The sequence below is a fragment of the Cimex lectularius genome, unplaced genomic scaffold (assembly GCF_000648675.2).
Source record: "Cimex lectularius strain Harlan isolate CLEC.00 unplaced genomic scaffold, Clec_2.1 scaffold4, whole genome shotgun sequence".
In the NCBI taxonomy this organism is placed as follows: domain Eukaryota; kingdom Metazoa; phylum Arthropoda; class Insecta; order Hemiptera; family Cimicidae; genus Cimex; species Cimex lectularius.
In genome coordinates, this window is record NW_019392723.1 from 1,313,022 (window position 1) to 1,327,113 (window position 14,092).

Here is a 14,092-nt window from a genome sequence, read left to right on the forward strand (position 1 = left end):
TTAATGTAAGCGGTTTTACGTATTGTATTTATTAATTTTAATAAATTTTATATTAGTGAGGTAATATTCTTAATCAATTCCTATTTGAGAAATTGCTTTTATTCAGGTGGGTACATACACATTTTTCTGCACAAAGGAGGAATGTCTGCAACGTCATAAAATCCAAATAAATTTATTTAAAAAAAAGGCCTTATTTTATTTATATAAAGTAGTTTATTTATATACAACTCAACTTGTTTCGCCATTAGGCGACAAAAGTAAGTGGTTTCACCAGGTATATGACGCCGCGGTGGCGTCATGACTGAATTTGTAAAGGATATGAAACCTACGGTAGCTCCATAGTAGGGATGAGCATCGATAGAAAAACATCGATAGTCAACATGGATTAAACATCGGAACCTCACCATCGATGGTGGTACGACCAATCGACTCTATAGTCAACACATCGATGGTTTTTTGAGTACTCATTACTCAAACCAAAAATTATTTTTATATGCATAACTTATTGTTATGTGCCACTTTAGAATTTGCACTAATTTTGCAGACTTCGCCTTCATTAAGAACTTGATTAATAAAAACGATGTTTATTATTTTAATAAAATTTATTAGGATTTTTTTTTCTTTTGGTTTCATTTATAGTTATATACAGATCTCTCGGTACCTTTTAAATAAAAGACGTTTATTGTTAAAGTGTTTTGTGTCTGTGAATTTTATTCAAAATACCTCCCTATTTTTTCTTCGTTACTTTGTAAAACATCCATAATCCAAGTTTCAATTTCTGCCCCCTGTTCAAAAAAAGTTTAACATGTACGTAAATAAAATCAACCATATCCTTAATTTATTAAATTATTAAAATTAATTTATCCAAATTTTGCAATGAGAAACACTACCACTCTTCTCCGGAACGGAATTAAAAAAACGTTGCTTTGAAGCCTTTAAAATTTACCCACTAAGCGATTTCTGGCTTTTGAAATAATCTGTCTAGCTTTCGAATATAAGGGGTATTCACGATGTTTGTTAGATGTTAACTAGTGTTAACTCGAATAAAGGGAACAGATGTGCCACTAAGGCATCAAATTGACCAACTCCCGACATGTTCGGATAGGTCACTTTCATATCAGAAGAATATGCGTCATTCCCTATTCACAAAAGTGGAACTTAGGAATAACCGAAAAAGCGAAGTTTATAAAACATCGTCAGTCTACCATCGATGGTCAAAAAACATTGGCACAGTAACATCGACGTTGAAAACATCGAATATCGTTCGCCTACCATCGATGTTTTCTAAACATCGACCACCGATGCTCATCCCTACTCCATAGCTTAATTGTTTCACCCGGCTCCAGTTTATCTGAAACCATCTTTTGTTGTTATATTAAGGGTTTTCCTAATATCCTTAACTATTGCACTTATCACCTATACACGGATGACACAAATCTATTTCTCCTTTTCACCTCAGGACTTCAATCCACGACGAATCCAAGAGGACCTACATGCCATCTGCTCCTGGGCCGTTCAAAATTGACTCTCTTTGAATATCAAGTACCAGGCTATAGTGAAGTGTTTGGATCCCATCCTGTTCTACAGCCCTTACCTCGTACCTTACCATCTGTAAAAATCTAGTATCCTGTTCGATCAAATCCTATCCTGGAAACCTCACATTGCCCAAATCTCCGACCGCTTTCTGTTTTCATGCAAGACAACACTTCCCTATAAGCACCACAAACTCCTTGTCTCCTCCCTTGTAATTCCCCATTTCCATTTTGACCGTGTACTCTACAGTGGACTCACCCGCAAGCTTGTTAACAGACTCTGGATTATCATACTGACTTATATAAATATTTCTCATGTGTCTAACCCTTCCTATTGCAGGCTATATGTTCTTGGCTCCTTCCACTAACAAAAAACTTCTTCCCATTTCACTTCCTGTATTAATTCCGCCCTTCTAATCTCTAACCACTCTCATACAAATCGAACCACAAATCGCTCATTCTTTATCCCATCGTACTATTTCTTTGGAAATTTCTACCTAATTCCATTCTCCCTGCCTCAAGCCTTAAGCCGGGAACACACTTACCCGATGCAACGATATGCTACGCTATCCGATTCTACTCGACGTAAATCCAAAGTCCAACTTTCCATAAGATTGTATTACCCCCGTGCACATCTGCCCGATGAAACGCTACCTACTCTACGCTACGCGATCACCACTTCCAGAATTTCGTCTGGTCGCATCGAGTACAGTCGAAGACAAAAGAACCGGAAATTCATATTTTTATCCAAACTACATGTATTATTGTCGTTATATTAATTACAACATAATTATTTTAATATAAACCAAATTAACCGAGATCAAAAACTCATGTTTTTATTTTAAAAAAAATTAATTTTAATGTTTTGGTATAAATTTGATCAAAACACCGGAATACCATTTTTTGATATAATGAATTTAATTAACAATTTATTACACGGTTTTGCTCATATAATTTAACTAACAATTTATTTCTTGCTTGCTTGTAATTGCTTATAAAATTACACCATTATCGTCGAGTAGCATCAGAACAGGACACTCATATTTTTTGTAGTTTATTTCAAACTAAGTATATATGTAATTTTGTCGTTATATTAATTACAACATTCCTATTTTAATGTAAACCAAATCAAACGAGATCAAAAATTCATAAGTTTTTATAAAAATTATTTAATTATGATGGGTAGAAAGAAAATTTATAAAAACACCGGAATAACTTTATTTAAAACAATTAAGTTTAACAAACAATGTATTACATGGTTTAGCACAAAATAATGCATTAAGAACAAAAGATGCGTTGCGATTGTGATACTGATTTGTGAAACACGCTGTGTGACTGTACATGACCTGCGCACTACGTCGCATAGATGTGCACACCCTACCAAAACGTGGCAAGGCGTCGGGTAGCATCGGGTGGCGTCGCATAGGGTTGCATCGGGTAAGTGTGTTCCCGGCTTCTTCAGAAAATTAATTTTTTCACTTTTTATTTAATGTCGCACGATTAATTTATTTTTATTCTCTTACATTTAAATCTTTATTGATAAGCTCATTTTGACATGCCAAATTTTGTAATTTTTGATATTCACGGAAGCCCCAGAATAAAATTTATTTGTTTCTTCTTCTGATAAATTTCATAGTTTGTTTGAAAGAAATGTATTGTTTACAAACCATCAATGAATTATTTTCAACAAATTACCATAGAAAACACATTTTTTGTTTGACAAGTTTCTTTTTATTAGTTGTAACAATACATACAATAAAATAATTACATAACGTCTTAATTTACGTAAAGAAAATGAAAATGATACCTCAATACAAAATAAAAGTGAGAAAAATACAGAGTAATAATGAGGGAAAACAAAATAATAGATAGATAAATAGATGTAATAATTCAGGGTATGGTATACTGCGCCCTTTAAGAGCTATTGTATCCCCTGTGCTCTGCTTAAAGCACATCGGTGAGTCCTATTTCATCAAGAAACTTGATTAATAGGCCCGGTTTCAGTGGTTGTAGTTCTTTTATGGTCACATTGTACATCCCAAAACACTTCCTCCTGCGGGCTAGTGTAGCTCCGCAGTTTGTTAGTAAGTGTGTTGGTGTCTCTTCTGCTTCTTTGCAGAATCTACATGTGCCATCTTGGATTATTCCAATTTTCTTTAGATGTCCATTTAATCTACAGTGTCCTGTCAGGAATCCTGTTAGGATTCGCAGTCTGTTCCTGCTTCCTTTGACACATTCTGTGATTTCTTTCTTGCCAAAGTTGGTTAGAAGATTCTTGGATTGTCTATGTCCAATAAGTGAATTCCAAAGTTCGCTCATTTTCTTTTTGTCCTTCTGTCTGAGGTATTCGTTAATAGTGTGTATTCCTATTCCACAGAAGGGTTCGGGTCCTATTAGCGGTGTGGCAGCCCCTTTTCTTGCAAGGGTGTCCGCTTTCTCGTTGCCTTCTACTCCCATGTGTCCTGGGACCCAGCAGAGGCTGACTTTATTCTGCGAACCTAATATATTTAATTTGGTTTTGCAGTTCAGCACCATCCTTGAACTAATGGTATTTGAGCTTAGTGCTTTGATGGCTGCTTGGCTATCTGACATGATAGCTATATTCTTGTTTTTGTATCCTTTATTTAGGTTGAATTGGATACATCTTTCAATTGCATGAATTTCTGCTTGGAAGATACTGGTGTGCTTTCCCATGGGTTCTGAGTATTTGGTTCCGGGTCCGAACACTCCTGCCCCCGTACAAAAACAAAATAATAATGAGATACAACTTTTCCCGAATTTCCCGGCGGATCTTTTATCTATTATCCATCTCTATCTTCGACCATATTTCTCCATCTTTCATATATCTCCATATATATCAATACTTATTTATTATCCATCAAAAGTCAAGAAAAAAGAGTATGGGAATATGATGCTGTAATATAGTCGTAGTATATATTTTCACACCAAATATTACATTTACAGTTGTGTCGCAAGAAAAATTAGAATCGATGTCTCTTTTTTTTATTGCATTTATTAACCGGAAACCGACATCAATGGTCATAGTGGGAACGCCTTCGGTATAAAAATGTTTTTGAAACGGAGACGGGTAAATAATTTAAGCATGCTTAAAATGAGGTGGGACTTGAGGAGGGTTGGGAAACGGCGGGACACTTGCTATTTCCGCTCTTGTCACATTCGGCGGGCTCTGAAATTTCATTTCCCGTCGTATGCGAAGGATGGCGCTTAAAAATATCCAGACGTACTTATAATGTTCTGTCCGAGGGTCTAATAAACGGAAGATCATAGTTTGAAACTAGAAATTCGAAGATTTCTCTTAGGTTTTGTTTTTATAAACGATTGTGTTCGTCTGATCTGGATTTTATACTAGTTTTACAGGTTTTGGGCCAACTGCTCCAAATTCAAGGTAGACCTTTGGTCAATTCCAAATGTAAACCCTCTCATCGTTACGTAAAAATCATTAACAATAAACAAATATGGGGGGCGTCGGTGGCCGCAACGGTTTAGGCGTTGACACGGCGCTCATCACTGTAAGGTAAGGTTCCCAGGTTCGAATCTAACGGCCCTGCATTCGAACCCGACATACTACAAATAGGCTTTTTTTTCAATAGCACCGGCACCTTGAGGGTTTATATGACCTCTGCTTTCGCGTCGTAAAAGAAAAAAAAAGATTTACTTATTTACTTTGATTAACTTAAATTGATTATCCCATTTATTATGCCAAGTTACTGTTATATGTTATTATTTTTATGTTGATATTATATTTGCACATACCATTTACTTCTGTGACATCGCTAAAGCCGGGATCACACTTACCCGATGCTACGCCATGCGACGCTACCCGGTGCTACCCGACGCCTTGCCACGTTTTGGTGGGGTATGCACATCTGTCCGACGCAAGCACACATCGCGTACAGCGTCTATCACAATCGCCACGCACCTTTTATTCTTAATGCATTATTTTAAGCAAAACCTTGTAATAAATTGTTAGTTAAATTTTGTGAGTACAACCGGCTAATAAATTGTTTGTTAAACTTAATTATTTTAAATAAAGTTACTCCTAACCATCATAATTAAACAATGTTTATAAAAACTGATGAATTTTTGAACTCGTTTAATTCGGTTTACATTAAAATAACACGTTGTAATATAACGACAAAATTACATATACTTAGTTTGAAATAAACTACAAAAAATATGAGTGTCCTGTTTTGATGCTACCCGACAAAAATGGTGTAATTTTACGAGCAAAACTATGAAATAAATTGTTAATTAAATTTTATGAGCAAAACCGTGTAACAAATTGTTCCAATTTTAGTATATGTACCGCCGAAGCGAGTACAATAAATTGTTAGTTAAATTCATTATATCAAAAAATCGTATTCCGGTGTTTTGATTAATTTTCTACCAAACCATTAAAATTAATTTTTTAAATAAAAACTAATTAATTTTTAATCACAGTTAATTTGGTTTATATTAAAATAAGTATGTTGTAATTAATATAACGACAATAATACATGTAGTTTGAATAAAAATATGAGTGTCCGGTTCTTTTGTCTTCGACTGTACTCGATGCGACCCGACGAAAATCTGGACAGTGGGGATCGCAGAGCGTCGGGTAGGTTAGCGTGGCATAGCATCGGGTAGATGTGCACGGGGGTAATGCAACCTTATGGAAAATCGGAGTTTGGATTTGCGTCGGGTAGCATCGGGTAGCGTCGCATGGCGTAGTATCGGGTAAGTGTGTTTCTGGCTTTAGGTAGAAAAATGTAGACATAATGCTATCCGTTAGGACGTAGGTAACCAACATGGCAGCCATGAATTTAACAGCTTATTTGTTTACACGTATTTTTATTCTTAAATAAGTATTAATTAAATCAGATCAATACATTTCTTTTTTTAATTTCTGATCTGTCCTTATACTCTCATATAAAGTAGTAGGCTTTTAGCCGTTAAGATGCAAGTAGGTATGTCGGCACGAATTGAAGCGTGTCATTTGTTAGTACTTTTCGAGTGCATGATAGCATTTTACAATTTAACACAAAATAAAACCAAAACAAACAACAACAAGCCTTCAAGGACTGTTATAGCTTTATTTTTGGTTCTACCAATCGCCACACGATGCATTGCGGAAAAATTAACGTTTAACATGCTAAGAAAAGAAGGCATTCAAGATCTTACTGGACATTTCTCTATTGAAAATGTGTACTCACTAACACGAGTTAATATCTTACAAACATCATTAATACCCATACTGTAAACATCTTTTCATAATATCGTATCTGTTAACACGCATTTCGCCCTTTACAACCTTATAAAAAAAACCTTTGAACAAAATAGTCGATTGACAAAAACATAGCAATTGGATCATTTCAAGGAATACCTCCAGCTATCTTCCAAGTTCCAACTTCCAACGAATCCAAAGTCCTCCGTTTATCCTCAATGCTCCCTTCACGTCACCGCTTTATAAGGATTAACGGATCCCTATACATCCCTTTCATGAACTATCATATCTGAAAACGTTACTACAGTTTTCACTCCAATTTATCCTTTCACCCTAGCCCATTGGTCCAAGCTCTTTAATCAACGTGCCGCCGTTATATCCCAGCACTGACGGTGGGGAGCGCCTAGTGTAGACATGCACATAAGTTAATTGGCTAGGTAGATAAACTAGCTTTGATACAATCATTAATGATTTTTAGTATTAAGTAATTTTATTAAGAGGAGAATTGTAGAATTTATTCTTTAAAAAAATGACAAAAGTCAGTCGGCACGTACGTGTCAACTATTATCGGTGAGCACGGGTTTATATAGTTTTCCCTGTGTTTTCCAGAAGATTGTAACGCGTACTCCCCATAGAGTACTCGTATCTTAAAGAAACTTCAATCAAATAGTTGCGTCGGGTGTTGGGGCCCCGTGATTAAAGGGAGGACAAGTTAGGGGTAACTTGTGGCCAATAACCATCCAACGGCAAACTTCTTATATCACCCTGAAACTTGGACTCATATCAAAGACTGGTTCTTAAGACAAATTATGCTACCATTAGCCACCCCATCTGTCCGCCGACGCAAAACTATTTCACCCCCGGTGGAAAATAACGTGATTTAAGAACCATTTATTTTTATTCAGACGGAATGGGATTATGCTTTCTACATATCCATTTCATGTTTTATCGGGGCTTGATATATTAAAAAAAAAAATTATTCGGAAATCGTGAGATGCGGTGTGGTGTGACGTACGTTTTAGAAAAACATTTTATTTAACGTTGCGATCTTTGTTGCGATCTTTATTGAGATCATCTTCAGGGATTTACATTGTTTAAATTTAACAAATACATATAGGATGTGGAAAAAAGTGCATTTATACAATACAAAAAAATTTTTTTTTGGTTATTCAATCAAAGTATTTCGACTCATTCAAAGTTCAACAAGATTGAATATAAAAAAATAGATTTTTTTTGCATTGTATAAATTCACTTTTTTCCACATCCTATATGTATTTGTTAAATTTAAACAATGTTTGTAAATCCCAGGCCCTGAAGATGATCTCAATAAAGATCGAAACGTTGGCACGATAAAGAAAATGTTTTTCTGAAACCNGCGATGTCACAGAAGTAAATGGTATGTGCAAATATAATATCAACATAAAAATAATAACATATAACAGTAACTTGGCATAATAAATGGGATAATCAATTTAAGTTAATCAAAGTAAATAAGTAAATCTTTTTTTTCTTTTACGACGCGAAAGCAGAGGTCATATAAACCCTCAAGGTGCCGGTGCTATTGAAAAAAAAGCTTATTTGTAGTATGTCGGGTTCGAATGCAGGGTCGTTAGATTCGAACCTGGGAACCTTACCTTACAATGATGAGCGCCGTGTCAACGCCTAAACCGTTGCGGCCACCGACGTTCCAAATAAGTAATTAAATAAATAAAAAATGAATAAGAGAAATACCTTAATATATTAAAAGATTAATAATCAAACAAATATGCAACGTATGTACATTTCTATACACGTTCGTATACATAATTTACAAAATTACAGTGTGCATACACGCACACATATACGCATCTTTAACCATATATTAGCCTGATTATTAGTTTAATGTACGTTTTATTGTCCTGTGCTTCCAAATTGTATTCGTACGGTTCCTTCTAATTTCTTGGCATGTAAGATATCTGGGCTCAATCAGTTTATTGAAAAAGTTTTCAGTGAGCCGTCTAGCTTCGTCGTGTATCAATTTCATGTTTGTACTCTCATGGAGTAGGCTAATTTTAGTGCGGCGGCTCGAAGAGGTTACCAGCATCAGAAATTCGTTTTGTGTGCACTGTAACTTCTTCAAATTTGATCTGGAGGTGTGATTCCAAGCGGGCCAGGCGTACGGGAGGTCAGGCTTTAACACAACTTTGTAAAGGAGGAGTTTATTATTGAAATTGAGTCCAGAATTGTGGGACAAAAGCGGAAAGAGGTACCTCGTAGCCACCTTCCCTTTTTTTATGATTATATATACGTGACTAGAGAAATTGAGATTGCTGTTCAAAATAACTATCGATTAACGGTCACTAATCACCACACATTAAAAATAAAATATCTCTTAGACAAAAGATCATATATTCTTTTTTAGATTACATTAGATTTTATTTATTTGTAATAAATTTACATAGAACACATTCCTTTAAGTTTCAAGGGAAGTGGCGGGGCACATCCTGTGAAAATAATTGATCTATTTGATCCCTTGTCTAAATATAGAGGTTTTAAAAATATTGTGCTCGTGGAAAATTACAAAAAAACCCACAAAAAAAGGATATAAGCAAAATGAAATCAGATACATATTGAATTGAATACCTTTAAGCCAGGAACACACTTACCCGATGCTACCCGACGCAAATCCAAACTCCGATTTTCCACAAGGTTGCATTACCCCCGTGCACACCTACCCGATGCTATGCCACGCTAACCTACCCGACGCTCTGCGATCCCCTCTGTCCANGGTCACTAATCTCTAAACGTTCAAAATAACTATCGATTAACGGTCACTAATCTCTAAACGTTCAAAATAACGCCAAAATAATAATAAGTATTTGATTTTTTCATCCCATGGAATTTGCCAGCTGTTAACAAATATTTGTTCTCTAAAGATAGGGCGACGCCTGGTAAAAAATATGGCCTCAGTTTTGGGATCAATTCTTTTCTAACTATAATCTTTGGGCAATATCAGTGGAATTTTAATTTTCGTGTCAAACGATTTCCTAAGGACACTAAAATTCGGTTTTTTCTTTTTAATCCTGTCCTTTATTTACTTTCAGATTTGAGAGCGTTGAATGAATTGATGAAAATATTAGCAACATGTTTTCTATGAGAGTCGATCTATATCAAAATTGTTAAATTGAAACTACCCATTAGAGATTTATACTTTTCTTAAAATGTAATGTACTGATAAATTTATAAATCTCATGCCTGGTCCTCCTGTGGTTCTGTACCTTCTTTGCCTAGTTGGTCAGCCTGTTCCACAGCCTTTTTCTGACCTCAAATTAACCCGTTTTAATTTCAAATTTATCCTTTCTTTGTTATATAATAATTTTAAGTACGTGAACAAAAAAGAGAAAAGGTTATAAAAACTATATAACTAACTTAATAAATGTTTTTTCTAGATTTCTAGCGGTTGGTGGTTTAATAACTTTTGATTAAAATCGGTTATCACACATTAGCTATGATAGTTTTTTTTTTGTTAGGAAAAATATGAAGAATGGTGACACACAATGTTTATTGGATGCTTTACGATAGAATTTCATCAGTATTTAATTGGTAAGAAAGGATCTGTCATAGTCGTTTTACATTTTTACCAAATTATGTTTCAAAGAAATATACCCACTGAATCTTGTACGAATTAAAACATCGTATGAATATAGTTATACAATTTATTTTTCATCAATGGAATTTAAATAAGAGAAATTCATCTAGGAAATAGAAAACGTAATGTTGTTAATGTTCCCTTTAATAAATATCGTCCTATGCGAAAAATACGTTTATTTCAAGGTTCGTTAGTTTGAGCTTCTTTAATGGCGCACATAATTACAAGGGTGCTCCGCCGCCAGATTCAAAACAAGAGATTAGCCTGTTTTACATTCAATCCTATTCCAATGATTGACGTCCTATTCACCGTTTTCTCTTCATTATCTGATTTCCATTACTGCGATAAATCTCTTTAAAAACGGCTGGTTACTTGTACGCACTTGCACATCGGTGAATGAGATGAGCGAGATAAATTTTACTACACGGGCGATAGTAGGAGTGATAAAGTTGAGTGAGAATGTGACTAACTTTGATGACTTTTTAACGCCGTGCTTTTACATAGACGCTATCTCATGTGCGACGAGTATTTTTAAAAAGTCAATTGATAGATTTCAGTTTTTGACATTTTGTCGTTAATACTCTAGTTAATAAATTATATTCATTATAATATTCCACTTCAGAAAACGGCTTTCCTTTCATCCTGGTTGATGTTGAAAAAGAGAAAAGTCTTTGATTTCTCAGTACAGCTAGTAGAAAAAAATACTTCATAAAATGGTTCCCGGAATAATTTTAATCGTATTATACGTCTACAGGGAAGATAGACTTACAATATTACTCTTTGAAGTTATTCAGAACGCCTTGAATCCGCTAGAAAAATAAACCGACGAGAACATAAATTGAAGACTTTCATCGATCTCGTCTCTTTCACTATTTTATCATATTCCCTGATTTTTCGAAAGCTTCTACTTAATTTAAAAATATACGAAAATTTTTATAATGTTAAACCTTTTTCACAAAAAAAAAATAAAAATAAAAAATAATATATATATCGAGTGTGGGACGTTTGGAAAGTAAAAGTAAGTTATTAGCAAGAATGGATTGGGTTGACCCCGAAGAATATCTCCATCTACCAAGCAGTATGGGTGCGAACAATGTATATAGGTATGAATGTATTTATTGGTGTGACACTACCGAGGTATTTTGTTAGTGCTTCGGGGCTGAAATGACCAAGCTGTCGGATGCCCCTATCAAAAAAATATATATTTTTACATGATATTTGATATAGGATATAGAGATATGATATGATCATAATTATGTATGGTATGGTATGATATGATACATTGTTCGCACTTGTACTGTTTGGTAGATGGAGTACTTGATATTCCATCAACTACCTGTTCCATATAATAAACTACTCTAATTTGGGGTCAATGGGGTATTTTTATAAAATTTCCGCCATCAGCCCGAGTCATATACACAACCTGAAGTGAATTGTATTCAAGGCACAGGAACACAAAACACATAATTTAACTGTTATCGTATTTTATATACAATAAACAATTCCTAATTCCTTTAAAAAGCGGAATAGGGGACCCTGAAACTCGCTTTTGTCTCCGAGAACCCTCTTTAAATCTGGGGGCATGCCTACTCGGGATACAAGGCACGACACGTTTTGACTATGTGGGACAGGTCGAGCAACCTTTCTCTGCATGAGGGTCACCTGCGGGGGGAGATTGGCCCACCAGCAAGTGCCCATGTGTCAACTGTGTATGACCTATTCTTAGTCTGGCATGAACCATTCGTTCTTTACGGCTCAGATCCTCGGGGAGCTATCTACCGGTCGTGCTCTTGACTCGCAAGAGCCTCTCCGACGATTTCGCCCACTGACGAGACAATCACACCAATAAATACATTCATACCTGTATACATTGATCGAACTCGTACTGTTTGGGAGATGGAGTATTCGATATTACCCATCTATCTGTTCATTACAATAAACTACTCTAATTTCGGGTCGATGGGGCACTTTAAAAGTTTTCCACCGAGACCCAAGTTACGCACGGAACATGAGGGGATGGAGATGCTACTTCAGCCACTCCCCATTTACACCATCACATTCACTCATACAAGACACAGAAATACAAAACACATAACTTAACACTTATATACAATAAAAAATTCCCAATTCCTTTAAAAAGAGGAATAGGGGACCCTGAAACTCGCTGTTGTGTCCGAGAACCTCTTTAAATCTGGCGGCATGCCTACTCGCGCCCTGTAGGGAGCCAAGGCACGACACGCTTCTGCATAAAGGACACCATCGAAAGATACTGACAGCAGTTAAGTATCTTTACATATGTAATTTAAAAGCAGTTGAAATTGGCAAATTTGACACTGTTTTATACTTCTTAGTGAATGAAAGCCGATTAGAAAGAAAAAAAAATTAGTTCATTTTTGACCAAAGAAAATACAAAGCTAGTTACACCTAACGAAATAGCATAAGCTAAAAACTTACCTGCTAAAAAGATTCCAGGATATGACCTTTTCACTGAAGAAATATAAAAAAATGGCCCGAAAAAGGGATTTAGTTAAATAAACGTACCTATTTAATGCTGCAATCCGATTAAAACATGTTCCCACCATCACGAAATTTGCAGTCATCATGATACAAAACCGTGGAAACCGCCGAACGAGGTGAAACCATACAGAACTATATCCATACTACTGACACACTCTGACTTAATACAGAACACTCGAAGATCTTCCTTAATGCCTCACAGTTTTTGATATGGCCTGGCATGAACGACTCATCAGTGAACTAAAAGGGATGGTAGGAAAACAGTTAGGAAAACAGATATTATCACTTCCAACCGAACTGGCAGAAATTTTAGAGTCTAACAAGACGATTAATATTACAACTAAAAATAATGTAGGAGTGCCACAAGGATGGAGACAAGGTCCAGTACTTTATTTGTTAAACACAACTAATAGGAAAATGAAAAAGGTAAGTTTGAAGATAATGCTTACATTTCGCAGCATCTCCTAAGTTTTTTTAAATTCTTTAAAGAAAAGATAAATTTGAAATTACAAAGGGTTAATTTGAAATTACAAAAAGGTAAATTTGAAGTAAAAATGGTTAATTTGAAATTACAAAAAGGTAAATTTGAAGTAAAAATGGTTAATTTGAAATTAAAAAAGTAAGTTTGTAGTTAAAAAGTGATAGTTCGAAATTAAAAAAAGTGAGTTTGAAGTTTAAAAGGTTTAATTTGAAATTAAAAAGGTAAATTTGAAGATAGAAAGTTGGTAAGTTTGAAGCTAATGCTTATATTTCACAGCATCTCCTAAGTTTTTTAATTCTTTAAAGAAAGGATAGATTTGAAATTGCAAAGGGTTAATTTGAAATTGAAAAAGGTAAATTTGAAGTAAAAATGGTTAATTTGAAATTAAAAATGTAAGTTTGAAGTTAAAAAGTGATAATTAGTAATTAAAAAAGTGAGTTTGAAGTTTAAAAGGATTAATTGGAAATTAAAAAGGTAAATTTGAAGATAGAAATGATTTATTTAAAATAAAAAAAAGTAATTTGACATAAAAAGCTATAATAATATTATAGAATAGAAATAATCAGCTTTAGACTTTTTCGAACACTCGTGTAGGTTTTGTTCGACGGCACATCTCCAGTGATTCCATGTTCCTGTTTTTATTTATTTTATTATGCTGGTACAGACAAGGAACCTAACGCTAACAGGTGTTTATTGGTGTTAACTTTTAA